Genomic DNA, 14,250 nt, shown 5'->3' with positions numbered 1-14,250 from the left:
TTGGCAAATGAAATTAATAACATAATATAGGGCAAATAAGAAACCTAGATGTTGTTTCTCTCACTGAATTTAATAGACACTGGCAAGTGACCCTAACCTCCTGGCAAATCCCTTACCCTCTCTGCACCTCAGTTCCCGCCACTGTAAAATGAGTGGCTGCGCTGAATGAACACCACATTCACTTCGTTCTCTGAGATTTCCTGCACCTCTGAAAAAGACTTCTGAATAGTAGGATGTAAAGACTCTGATTACCTGCTAAACTTTACATTTCTATTTTGTAATATGTTCATTTCCTAAAAATTTGGAAGTTTATTTGTACATTTCCATTATGTTTATTTATGGACTTTTCACTAATGGAATTTTGAGCATATATATCTTCCTAGAGCTTAAAACATTTCTCTCAACTTCACCTTCATCTGACTCACTTTTGCAAATAATTAAATGTCTCAAGGTGTCAAAACTAATTTGTTCACAGTAAGATGTAGCTTGGTTGTTCAGGGTTCTGAAAAGGGAAGGGCGAAAAGGGTTGGCAAATGGATTGCACTGTGAAAAATGAAGAAACTATGGCCTTAAATTGTATATCTTTAAAACTTTCTTGAAAAAAATAGATCACCTCGTTTGTACTTTCCTATGCTGTGTTATAGCTATGAGAATACACAAGTTGTAAGAGTGCTATCCTAGGAAAATAACATGTACTCTTTTTACGTTTTCTGTTACAGTTTTGATCCTTTAGCTTATAGTTGATTAAAAACAAAGTAATAGAGAACATTTTAACTAAGAATTTGCCCCATTAAATTTCTTAGTCTTGGAATTACACAATTGTCATTATTTTAAATGCTGAGAAGTAAATAATATATAGTGTATGCAAAAAGAAAAGCAAACAACACTTATAGACATACATGAATGTGGATATAGGTCCATAACCATTAAAAAAAATCACTGGCTTTGGCTTACAAGAGGTGAAGTAAGTAAATCTTGAAAATTGGAAACTAATTCCACTTCACTTTTCTGAAGTTTTCATATCTTAAATCCATGTTTCTAAAATCTATTTCACATGTATTAATTAACTGAAGTTCAGTGTTTATTTTATTTCTTAACTATACATAATATCACTTTCTTATTTTATTTATATACTAAAATAGTACATTTTTGCTTCAGATTATTGAATGAATTGGACCTTATTAAACCAATTTAATTCTAATGTTTCCTTCTAATCATATTAATATGGACATCCTATTGCTTTTCACTAGTCAAAGTAGAATATCATTACTTTGATCCTTAGACTCAATACACCTATATACAATTAATCTTATGAAGACAGAATTTTTAAGGAGTACTATTTACTTTTTTTTTTTCTGCTTTATCTCTCCAATTGTTGACAAACACTAAGCCAAAAGCTTAGGAACTCAGAGAACACAAAGCAAGTTTAAGTACCAAAATTCTACACTTAGACATATCATAATCAAATTGCAGAAAAACCAAAGACAAAGAGAAAATTTTGAAAGAAGGTAGAGGGAGAAAAAATATTATCTATTGAGAAACAAGGATAATAATTATATTGGAATTCTCTTCAAAAATCATGCAAGCAAGAAGAGAGTGGAATAAACTATTTAAAGTGATGAAAGAAAAAACTCACCCACTCAGAATTCTCTATCCTGTGAAATCATCCTTCATAAGTAGGAAGAAGAAAAGACTTTCTCAGACAAACAACAAATGAAGGAATGTGTTGCCAGTAGACCTGTCTTGCAAGAAACATTAAAATAAATTCTTCATAGAGCAGGCAAATAATATGTCAGGAACTCAGATCTACATGAGGAAAGGAGATCATTAGAGAAGGAATAAATAAAGATAAGACAATTTTTTATTTTTTTAATCTTAATCGCTCTAATAGATAACTGATCAAAACAATAATAGCAGCAAGGTAGTAGGTGATTATAGCTTATGAATAAGTGAAATGAATGACATCAATTGAGTAAAGATGGGAAGAAGGTATTGGGAACACTAGATTATAAGCTACCTGCACTACTTGTGAAGTGATAGAGTGCTATTTGAAAGTGGATTTAGATTAGTTGTAGACATACATTGCAAAATTTAGGGCAATTGTTAAAGTATTTTCTTTCTTTATTTTTTTGCTGAGGAAGATTCTCCCTGAGCTAACGTCCATGCCAATCTTCCTCTATTTTGTATGTGGGGTGCTGCCACTGCATCGCTGATGAGTGGTGTGGGTCTGCAATCAGGATCCGACTCCGCGAAGCCAGGCTGTCAAAGTAGAGCATGCCAAACTTTAACCACTGTGTCATGGGGCCACCCCCTAAAGTTATTTTTAGAAGAAGTATAATTGATGTGCCAATAGAGAAGAAAAAATAGAATCATATGAAGTTCTCAAGTAAAGCAAGAGAAAAACAGAGAAAAGAAAAAAAGAGAGAATAAAAAAAGAATAACTGCAGTGGGTAGAAAACAGTTACAAACAGGGTTGATAGCAATCCAACAGATATACAATCACTTCCAGTTTGAGTGGTCTAAATTCACCAAATAAAAGACAGATAGTGGACCAAAAAAGCAAGACCCAACTATATGCTCTCTGTAGGACACTCATTTTAACTATAAAGGCACAGACATATTAAAAGTAAAGGGATAGGGAGATATATACCATCCTAATGTAACAGTAAGAAAGTTGGAGTTAGCTATATTAATTTCTGACAAAGCAGAAGGACTTCTGAAAAACTACAATTATCAGTGATAGACACATTACATAATCATAAAATGGTCAGTTCTCCAAGACATAACAATCCTTAATGTGTATGCATCTAACAGAGCATGAAATATGTGAGGCAAACACTGATAGAATTGTGCCCCCCCAAATTCATATGCTGAAGTCCTCACCCCCAGTACCTTATAATTTGATTGTATTTGAAGATAAGTTCTTCAAAGATGTAATTATGTTACAATGAGTTCATTACTGTGGGCCCTAATCCAATAGGATTGGAGTCATCATAAGAAGAGGAGGTTAGGACGCAGACACATCCAGAAGACCATGTGAAGACAGGGAGAACGCAAGCATCTGCAAGCCAAGGAGAGAGGCCTTGGAAGAATCCAAACCTGCTGACAGCTTGATTTTAGACTCCTAGCCTCTCGAGTTTTGAGAAAGTAAATTTCTGTTGTTTAAGCCACTTCATCTGTGGTACCTTGTTATGGTAGCCCCAGCAAACTAATGCAAAGTGTACAGAGAAATAGTTAAATCTACTGTTATAGCTGAAAACTTCAACATCTCTCTGCCAGTAATTGACAGACTCAGCCTGCAGAAAATCAGCAAGGATACAGCTGAACTGAACAGCACCATCAATCAACTGGATCTAATTGACATTTATTGAACATTCCATCCAACATCAGCAGAATACACATATTTCTCAAGTTTATACGCAATATTCACCAAGATAGACTACTTTCTGGGCTTTAAAATATAATCTTAACAAACAAAAAAATAGAAATAATACAAAGAATGCTCTCAGACCACAATGGAATTAAACTAGAATCAATAGCAGAAAGATAGCTTAAAAATCCCCAGATATTAAGAGAATAAACACCACACTTCTAAATGGCATATGAATAGAAGAGTTCTTAAGAAAAATTAAGAACTAGGCAGTCCTAGGTCCAAATCACCAGTTTTGCCCAGGTGGCATGGATAATCTGCTTAAATTAGTGGATCCTCAGTTTCCATAATTGAAGAATATAAGTGATAGCTTTCTTTCACGGTTGTAGACGTAATTAGAGATAATGAAATGAATTCAAATTAAAGTTTGAGTTCTTTTTAGACAGCTAATCAATGGCAGCTCTTATTAATGCAGCACCTTAAACCCATTATATTACTTATTCTTTTACAGGACTGAGGATGGGGTCATGGGAACTCCAGATTTGTAGACACGTCAGACAAAATTTGGGTAAGCTGAGGATCCGCCATTTGCGGTTGGCGCTTAAGTGGAGCCAGTCTTGTGGAACTGAGCCCTTAAACTGTGGATTCTGCACCGACTCTGGGTAGGTAGTGCCGTAATTGAAGTGGAGGGCACCAGCGGGTGTCTGAAGAGTTAGAGCATTGGTTGGCATGGAAAACTCTGGACATTTGGTGTCAGAAGTGAAGTGTTTTCTGAATATAGAGGAAAGAGGCGGGTAGTTTTCCTTTTGGTGACACAGTGTTTGGCAATAGTAGATACTCTATAACTTTCAAAGGGATGTTGAATGAATAAACTAAAAATATATTTCCTGCATCTGAAGTTTCTTAAAAACTGAAAATTTTGAGAACAATTGAGTTTCTATTAAGTGTCACAATATGACAGTGGAAGAAAGTCATTAACCGGCCTAATAAACACTGTGCTAGCTTCATCCATCCATCCATGCACTATTTTAGGCACTGGGACATAGAGCAATGAAAAAAATACTGAAATCCCTTCCCTGAAAGAACTTAGAGTCTCATATATAGACACACATCTAATAGGTTCCTAAATTACGTAAGTTAAGTGGTGTCATGTACTATGGAAACGTTAATACCTACAGGAATCCTTCCCTGACCCACAGACTGAGGTTTCTATTATATGCTGTCAAATAATACTGCATATCTTGTCTTCTTAGCTTTTCCAAAATTAAATTTTCATTTGTTTAATTGCCAGCCCTAGTGGTCTAGTGGTTAAGATTTGACACTCTCACCACCAGGTTAATTTCCTGATCAGGGAACCACATCACCCACCTGTCAGTTGTCACACTGTGGTGTTGTGTGTTGCTGTGATGCTGAAAGCTGTACCACTGGTATTTCAAATACCAGCAAGGTCACCAATGGTGGATAGGTTTCAGTGGAGCCTCCAGACTCCAAAAGACTAGGAAGAAGGACCCATCCACCCACTTCTGAAAAGATCGGCCATGAAAACCCTGTGGGTCGCAGCAGAGCATTGTCTGATACAGCACCGGAAGGTGAGAAGATGGTGCAGAAAGACTGGGCAGGGTTCTGCTCTGCTGTCCACAGGGTCGGTAGGAGTGAGAATCAACTCGACCGCACTAACAACAAAAATTATTTTAATAATATCTGCCTCACTCATTAGACTTCAGACTCCGTGAGAGGAGAAATCAAAATGTCACTGTGTTTTTCCATTGTTTTATGCTCAGGGCCTAGCAGTGTCTCTCATACTACAACAACCAAAGAAACATTCACTCAGTAAGTATGTGAATGAATGTATGAACTGTTGGCTTTATTTAGTCTTTAACTCTGTGAGCTTAGAATAATTACTGAAGGATTATGTATGATAGAGCTGAGACTAAGAACAATCAAACAGCCTGTTCAAATCATTTGCGTGAAGGACGAGTAAGAAAACTCGCCTCTTCTGAATATAGATATGATTAATTTTTCCAACACCACACAGACTCACTATGTTAAATACCAAAATTTAAGTCAAATTATAGAAAACTATGTGTATTATGTTATAGTTACAGCAGTAGAAAAATAACGAACTGCATTAAAATCCCTGCTCTTACAAGAGCATAACATCCCATCAGCATCCTCCCTGAAGACTCCCTATCATGGTATTTCCTAAAGCGCATTGTGTTGATAGTCATACCTTCTCAAACGCATCAATAAGTTAGGAAATATTTACCTAGAAAAGGACATTCTTGTTTTAACAATAGTGAAAAACTATACAAATGCTAAAATAACTTTGAATTTCAAGTTTCGTCTAAGATGAGTGGTAATGATAGTCTGACAAGTTAATGCATACAAACCTTAAGCAAAAGAGACAGAACTCCACAAGAGATAGTCATTTCTCTGTTTCCATTGCTGAATTTATGCTCTTTTTTCCTGCCTGCTGTCATTGTAGGATGCCAATCTCTCCATTCTTCTCTTGGTGTGTTGACGATTTGATTTTTGTCTGGTCTTTGGCTATCTCTAGATTATATCTTCCTGCAAATAAAGAATGAAAACAGCTGAATATATTTATTATTTCCCTTGATCGAAAACTTGACAATTAATTTCAATAATGTTCTGTCCAGGGCTATTAGATTCATTGGTTAGTCCAGCACTCACTAGACACATTCCTTATGTGAGAAATCTAGTAAGCATACTGCCAATATTCATACAAATTTTTTGGAGTTACATGAGGGATGTGGCCATTAGGACAATATTTTTGGTAACTGCATGTCACTAGCACATTTATGGAACAGAAACTGATGGAAATGCAGATATTTCCTCTGAAAAATTTGCAAAGCAGAAACTACCTTTTTGTCTCTCTCATTCCACCAGAGTGTAAACTACAGGAGAGCAAGGATATTTTCTGTTTAATTTATTCTTCCAACATTGGGAATAGTGCCAAGCACGTAGGAGGGACTAAGTTTTTGTTCATCTGAAAGAATATTAGCTGACTTCTTACAGCTTAGTAACACCAGGCGTAATTTGTATAGCCATTGTTTTAGCTAAAACAAAATAATGATAAGACACATTTCTTCAGAATTTGTGATCTCATGGGATTAAGAAGTGATATTTTGTAAAATTACATTTTAATTCATCAAAATTGAATTAAACAATTTTTCTATGTGTTTTGGCAAGGTGAAATACAGTTATTTAAACTCACCTGCTCTCTAATGAGTTGGGCCCCAAAGAAAGCAGCAGGCTGCAGAATGTGTATTAAGCAGGGAGCTAATAAAAAAAGAACAACTTTCATTTTTTAATTATATTGAGGTAAAGGTATCAAGTGAGATTAATTTAGAGTATGCTTTATTCTTAGTCATAATCAACATGTTTTCTTTGTTGTATCTGCTGATGATTCAATTTAAAGAGATAAAGGCTCTAGTTGTCACTGTTCTGCAGTTGAGCTTCTTTTCACCCATCTGAAAAGTAACTTTTTTGTTTATTTGAACATTATGCCTTGAGAAATACTATTTACAATTGTGAAAAATCATTAAATAGGGCTCATATAGGAAAGAAAGAATTCTCATTAATTGTACCTAGTAGTGGATTTGCTGTGAAGCCTGAGGGTCAGGGCCCTTCAGTGCTGAAGGCACATTCAAGGCCAGGGAGGGGCCCCGCAATGCAGAATTAGGAAAGTCGGATTTTGTTTTATTCTTCTTGTGAAGGGGTTCTCCAGTATTTTGCTAAGTTCCAGGCTCTACAATTTTGCACTTGTCCTCCATTATAGATACCGTTGATCACTCTGGACAGAAAACTGAATTTATTACATTTTTTGAAGATCATACTTTTAAATTATTTTTCCACATAGAAATAAGCTTTTTATTTCACACACCATAAAAACCTCAGTGTAACTAGTGTCATTTGAGATGTTCTCTTACAACCATTATCTTCTGGTCACATCTGTTTACAGTAATTTTCAACTAAATACAAGTGCTTCACAGTTTCTTAGACTAAACAAAGGAAATTTCATTTTCTATAATTTTCAAACTTAAAAAATGCCTGTGATATGTTTACAATCTCTCTCTCTTTATATATAATAACAATTATGTTTCAATGATTTTTGTTTATTCTGTAGATATTAGACTTCCATAGGTGAATACAATTGATTTTAGTGTTTAAAAACACCACATAGCTATGTCAAATCACTGATGTGTGCATGTGTGTAAAGCTTTACACATATCTAACACACAGGTTGACTTTGCATGCCAGATCGTCATACAATACACACAGAATCATATATGTACGTGTGTGTTTGTGTATCATGTATATCTACATACATAGAAAGCTGTCTTCCGATATCTTTATGGTAGATCTTGCTTGTGTTGTTTTTGGAAGTGGAAACACAGTTTGCAGACTCCTGCCATTTTGCTTTTACTCCTCACAAACTTTAAAAAAGATTCATATAATTTTCAAATTTGAAAATATCTGCACAAATCTAGTTGTACAGGCTTGAGGTTTCAGTCTTTCGCGGGAATTCTTTTCCATCTATCTGGAGTCCTTATCAGTAATGAGCTTTCTTTTCCTTTTTCTTTTCTTTCTTTTCTTTAGGAAGATTAGCCCTGAGCTAAGATCTGTTGCCAATCCTCCTCTTTTTGCTGAGGAAGACTGGCCCTGAGCTAACATCTGTGCCCATCTTCCTCTACTTTATATGTGAGCCACCTGCCACAGCATGGCTTGTCAAGTGGTGCCATGTCTGCACCCGGGATCCAAACCAGCGAACCCAGGCCACCAAAGTGGAACGTGCGAACTTAACTGCTGCACCACCAGGCCAGCCCCTCTTTCTTTTTTGAGCGTGTGTGAGGAAGACTGTCCCTGAGCTAACACCTGTGCTAAGCTTCCTTTATTCTGTATGTGGGACAACACCACAGCATGGCTTCATGAGTGGTGTGTAGGTCTGTGCCGGGCATCCAAACCTGAGAACCCCGGGCTACCAAAGGGGAGAGCATGAACTTAACCACTATGCCACTGGGTCTGCCCCAGAGCTTTCTTTTACCCTGTGCTATTACTGAAGTTTTGCTTTGTTTTGTTTCAAATCACTCTCCTTTGTCAAGAAAATAGCCCTCCAGAATATCTGCTTAAAAGAGATCCTCACTTCCACTTCTCTTCTTCACATGGGGCGTAGCCAGGTTTCTTAGGCTTGTATAAGAGTGGCAATCCCAGTGTCTCTCTTTTAGGGTCTATTTTGATTGAATTTGCCTTCTGATAATTGGTGTAATTCAAATGAGTCAATAGAATATAAATGCAAACTTAAAACTCATTTTCTATTTGGCAAAAACACTCACCAAATACATATATGTGAGATTGTGTGTGTGTGTGCGTATGTATGATATATATAAAATATTATTACCCTTCACCTTGTATTATACTTTATGGATTAGAGTAATAACAGCTTAATTTATTAGATATGTTCTGATCTTTTAAATCAAATTGACTGCTTTATGGATGTAAGGAACATTTGTATGTGTGTTTGATACATAGTTGTTTAATGTAAAATTCACAAACATGATCAAAGATTTGAGAGTTTGGAAAATAAAAAGCTGACTTCAGGTTGTTTTGGATCAAAGATTTGATTTGCATTTAACTGTAAGATATTTTTCCATCCTTTATACAAACATAGATTAGACTTTCAAATGAAAGTGTAGAGAAAAAAAGGAAACAAAATCCTGAACGTCCTCTCAGTTAGGAAAAAATACTAGAAAGAAATATCTATTTACTATTGGTATTAAAATTAAAAACATCTATGATAAGATATATTCCTGTGATTGATTCAGCCTAAATGTATGAAGAGCAGTGCCACTTATAGAATGAAAATACAGCTTAACTATGTGTTTCCTAGCTCCAGAAATGCTACCTTTGAGTAATAATATTTACCTTTAAAAATTACACTATGCTTTCTCATAAAAAGAGCAATTCATATTCATCCTTAACCTAGAAAGCTGTTGAATTATTGTACAAGCTTAAAATTCATGAACTTTCCTTGAACAATGGCTTCCCAAATAAAGGCTATTAGAAGGCTGAAAACACAGCAGAGAACCAAAGACTGTTTGGAGAAGAATTCTGAGCGTGATAATAATGTGTCAAACAGAAGCAGTCCTTGGCAAGGTAAATGTGACTTGATCTTGTCTGTCATTCCATCCTTGTTTGTGCGTTTTTTGCTGTCTTCCCAGGTGATCAGTGCTCAGACTGTTTTTGCCCTTTGAGTTGCACTGTAAGAATGTGCTTCCCGCTCTAGTCATGTGTTCCTCTTGTTATCCTTCACCACAACTTGTCCTGTGTCACATTCCTTCAGGCCTTGTTGAATAACAGGCTGCTTGATTTGGTAAAACTGACCGGATCACAGAGTTATGCTTAACAAACACGGTAGCCAAAATTTTTAAATGATGTATTTCAGGTTTTATCAATTGAATAAGTTCATTTGGGATTTTTAAGAAAGGAGTAATGAATCAAAGATTTTAGAGAGGTAGATGTTGTCAAATTCTGCACATCACACTATATAGGTCGCTAGTAGTCCACACACCTTGACAAAGTAAACATCAGCTTTATAGAAAACATTTTATTTTTTCTTGAGTTGCCAATTCACCATTCTAGTTTATTATATCAGAATTGTTTATCCACACATAACAGAAAACTTCAACCCAGCTATCTTTAATAATAATGAATATTTTTTCATATTAAAAATGATCAAATAATGAAGAGTTGGCCAGTAGTTTGACACACACCCATTTCTAACCTGATCAATGGGAAGGGAAACGAGATTGACAGAGGTGCCTTCCAGTCATGATCCACTTGTTACAGCTATGTTTGAGACCCACCTCATCTGAAGTCTATGAGATGTCTAAACAAAAGTGGGATTACTGTACTAAAAAGGATGAGGGGGACAGGTCCATTGTTGGCTAAGCAACCATGATCATTGGTTCTTTGCACCATATGTACCTCTGGTATCCTTTGTCCGCTCTTTTTAATACTAAAAATACAAACAAGTAAGCCAACAAAAACAATTGCGTTTACAATTTTCCAAGGGGTTCTTCACTTTTAGCCAATTCTCTGCACAATTAAATTGTAGAAAACTATGAAACAAAATATTTCTGTCTATCTGACCAGGCATGCCATAAAATTTGTAAGTTTAATCAAATGTTGTTATAAGTGATGTGATTATAAAAGGATAGTTTCTCTGATTGTAGTTCCGTGTTTATTATAGACTGAACCAATGGTTGTTTCATACATGCAAACAGAGGGCTCACTCTGAATAAAATTGTGACAAAATCACAATGCTCTACATATTAACTAGATACTCCTTTCCATTTCCTTCCTCTCTAATCTAAATTATCAAGCAAAATTTTAGTGAATTCATTGTTAATAAAATCTACATTTACTGTGTTATCTCCAATATTTTAATTGATAAGGGCTCTATAGCATCAAAAATATGCTACTCTTCACAATTGATTTTAATTCAATTAAAATTAACTCACAGATTAATTACAGATTAAAATAAGTCACCATTGATATTTTTCACTGTATAGCTTTTATAGGATATACTCCATTACAGGAGAAATGGAGTACAGGAGAAATATACATATACTAATAAATATAAATGAGTGATAAGGATGTTGTCAGTATGCAACTGCTGGCCTTGGAGTAGGCTTTTGATGATAGAGGAAGAGGCAGCAATGGAGGAAACGGCCTAATGACCTGGCATTGTGAGCACTAACCCAGCGGGCACTGTGAAAGACAACCAGCTCGTGTCTTACCCTGCTCCTCTGAGAAATAAAAATTCTTCACATATATAACTGAAAAGTGTTCTAACGATCTCCTATACCTTCCCAAGGGCCTCAACAGACCCGGTGCGGCACATCATGCTGGCACATGGCCAGGGAAAAGCAGCCAGCTCTTCGTATTACAGCTTTGCCCCCAAGTACAACACCGTGCTCTTTATCTACAGCCTGTAGGTGACTGAATCATTAACAGAAAAAGAGTGATTATTTTCCCAATAGTAACAAAAATGTTATAACATCAAAGACTCAGTCTTTCTTCATCTGAAAAGAAACGAAAGGCATAATTAAAGTCTTTGGGCACCCTGTCTACGGCTCTGTCTAGCTATGGTGTCTATGGCGTTTAGCTCCTGGAGGCCTGAATGTCTCTGTTTAGGAGACTAACTCCTAGATGGAGAGCAGCTCTGGGAAGGGACGCGGGCTCCTTCTTCTCTGTGTCCCCAGAGCCCAGCATGGTACCAGGCATATAGTAATCACACAACCCACGTCTGTGCAGTGAATGGCAGACAACGCAGTGAAGAGGGAGCATGAACCTGGATCCATGCACCAAATTCCAGAACGCCAAACTAGGGATGATCCCTTTGAAATCCAAAGGAGACAGTGCTCAGACAAATCAAAGGGAAGAGGACTTTACTGGCATCCAGGCACTCATTCAGGGGGTACTGCCTGAGTCCTCTCCTGCCTGCTCTAGGAAGGCAACAGCTATGGGACACCACTGGGATGAAGTGGCAAAGCCTGGAAACCTGGCTTCAGGGTCCAGCTCACCCAGAGACTAGCTGAACGACCTCGGGCATGTTCCTTAACCTATCCGGGTTTCAATTTCCTCTTCAGTACAAACAGTAAACTGGGTTCCAGTTCTAACATTATCTTTGGATTCATGGAAGTATACCAGGTGGAAAACATAGATTTAAGAAGAGTTCATAAAACTGTGTAGATGAGCTTCAGCAGCCTGGAGTTCACCAGGTTGGATCCCAGGTGTGGACCTATACACTGTTCATTAAGACATGCTGTCACAGCATCCCACAGACAAAATGGGGGAAGATTGGCACAGATGTTAGCTCAGGGACAATCTTCCTCAAGCAAAAGGACGAAGTTGGCAACAGATGTTAGCACAGGGCCAATCTTCCTCATCAAACAAATTTTAAAAAAGAGAGATAACTAGGACTAAATAAAACTAAAATAATTTTTTCAACAAACACCAAGAATCAAAATGCAGATGATAAAGGGGAACACACTATTTATGACATATCACAGATAAAAGGTTAATATGTTTAAAATCTTAAAAATGCAGGAAAAAAGAGATCAAAAACTTGGCTGTAAAATGATATAAAATTAATCTAAAACATGTATAAGATGATTAAATTCAACAATAAATGACATGCAAAACAATAGGACACAGATTTTATTTCTCACCAATAAGATAGGTGAAAATTCAAAAGTTTGGCAATATATACTTTTGCAAGACTGTAGTTAAAGGACATTCACATTGCATTTGATGAAGAGAATGAAAAAGATACGAAACCATCGTTTTTTTAAAAAAAATAAAGATAAACCAGAGAGTAATTTCCAGGATACATTGTTAAGTGTAAAAGATAGTGGAAGAGATTGTTTACAGTAGGCCCCACTTTGTATAAAAATAAATAAAGAAACAAAAAAGATGTGTCTGATAAAAAATGCATTTGCTTATGTTTGCATAATAAAGATAATCAGTAACTAATGCTACATCAAATTAAAAGGCTTCTGCAGAGCAAAGGAAACCATCAACAAAATGAAAAGGCAACTTACCAAATGGGAGAAAATATTTACAAATTATATTTGATAAGAGGTTAATATCCAAAATATATAAAGAACTCATACAACTCAGTAGCAAAAAGATGAAAAATTCAATTGAAAAATGGGCAGAGGATAGGAATAGACATTTTTCCAAAGAAGACATACAAATGGACAATGGCTACATGAAAAGGTGCTCAATACCACTAATCATCAGAGAAATGCAAATGAAAATCACCATGAGATATCATCTCATACTTGTTAGAAACACTAGTATCAAAAAGACAAGAAATAACAAGTGTTAGTGAGGAGGTGGAGAACAGAGAACCCTTGTACACTGTTGGTGGGAATATAAACTGAGGCAAACACTATGGAAAAGAGTAGGGAATTTCGTCAAAGAATTAAAAATAGAACCATCAGATGATCCTGCAATTCCATTTCTGGGTATTTATCTGAAGGAAAGGAAAAACCTATCTTAAAAAGATATCTGCACTTCCATGTTCATTGTGGGATTATTTACAACAATCCAAGACGTGAAAGCCACCCAAGTGTCTATCGATGGATGAATGGATGAAGAAAATGTGATACACACACACGCGCGCACACACACACACACGCGCGCGCGCTGGAATATTAATCAGCCATAAAAAGGAAGAAAATCTTGCCATTTGTGACAACATGGATGGAACTTGAGGGCATTATGCTAAGTGAAATAAGTCAGACATAAAAAGACAAACACTGTATGATCTTATTTACATGTGGAAATGTGGAATCTAAAAAGAGAAACCTCGTAGATACAGAGAACAGATTGGTGATAGGCGGTTGGCAGAGGTGGATGTTGGGGCTGGAGAAAATGGGTGAAGGAGGTCAAAAAGTGCAAACTTCTGGTTATGAGATAAGTCATGGGGATGTAATATACAGTATGTTGACTACAATTAATAATCCTGTATTGTATATGTGAAAGTTGCTAAGAGATCTTAAAAGTTCTTATCACAAGAAAATAGAAATTTGTCACTGTATGATGATGAATGTTAAGTAGACTTATTGTGGTGATCATTTCACAATATATACAAATATTGAATCATTATGTCATACACTTGAAACTAATATAATGTTATATGCCAATTATATCTCAATAAAGAAAAAGGAACTAATGAATACATTTATCTACAAGGGGTAGGTGGGGCTAGGTTAAAGGAGATAAGAGAGCCTACTAGAAGCATTCCTGTTGGTACAGTTTTGACATTTGGAATCATAATACAGTTTGCA

General features: G+C 36.1%; 2 long non-coding RNA genes across 2 annotated transcripts in view; one reads left to right on the top strand and one right to left on the bottom strand.

The window, feature by feature from the left end:
- Nucleotides 1–14,250, bottom strand: part of LOC138922151 (uncharacterized) — a 77,399-nt gene that overhangs the window by 7,291 nt on the left and 55,858 nt on the right. The window contains exons 4-6 of the long non-coding RNA XR_011435228.1: nucleotides 6,606–6,670; nucleotides 5,761–5,938; nucleotides 1,637–1,806 (exon numbers count right to left, since the gene is read on the bottom strand). This is a non-coding gene — a long non-coding RNA (uncharacterized lncRNA). The remainder of the gene's footprint in view (nucleotides 1–1,636; nucleotides 1,807–5,760; nucleotides 5,939–6,605; nucleotides 6,671–14,250) is intronic.
- The window catches only part of LOC138922152 (uncharacterized), a 54,892-nt gene continuing 44,064 nt past the window's right edge, over nucleotides 3,423–14,250 (top strand). Inside the window, exons 1-2 of the long non-coding RNA XR_011435229.1 lie at nucleotides 3,423–4,032; nucleotides 7,991–9,544. This is a non-coding gene — a long non-coding RNA (uncharacterized lncRNA). The remainder of the gene's footprint in view (nucleotides 4,033–7,990; nucleotides 9,545–14,250) is intronic.

This window comes from Equus caballus, unplaced genomic scaffold (genome assembly GCF_041296265.1).
Source record: "Equus caballus isolate H_3958 breed thoroughbred unplaced genomic scaffold, TB-T2T haplotype2-0000491, whole genome shotgun sequence".
NCBI classification, from domain to species: domain Eukaryota; kingdom Metazoa; phylum Chordata; class Mammalia; order Perissodactyla; family Equidae; genus Equus; species Equus caballus.
Note: the sequence above shows the minus strand (reverse complement) of the source record. Positions and strands in the feature narration are given on the sequence as shown.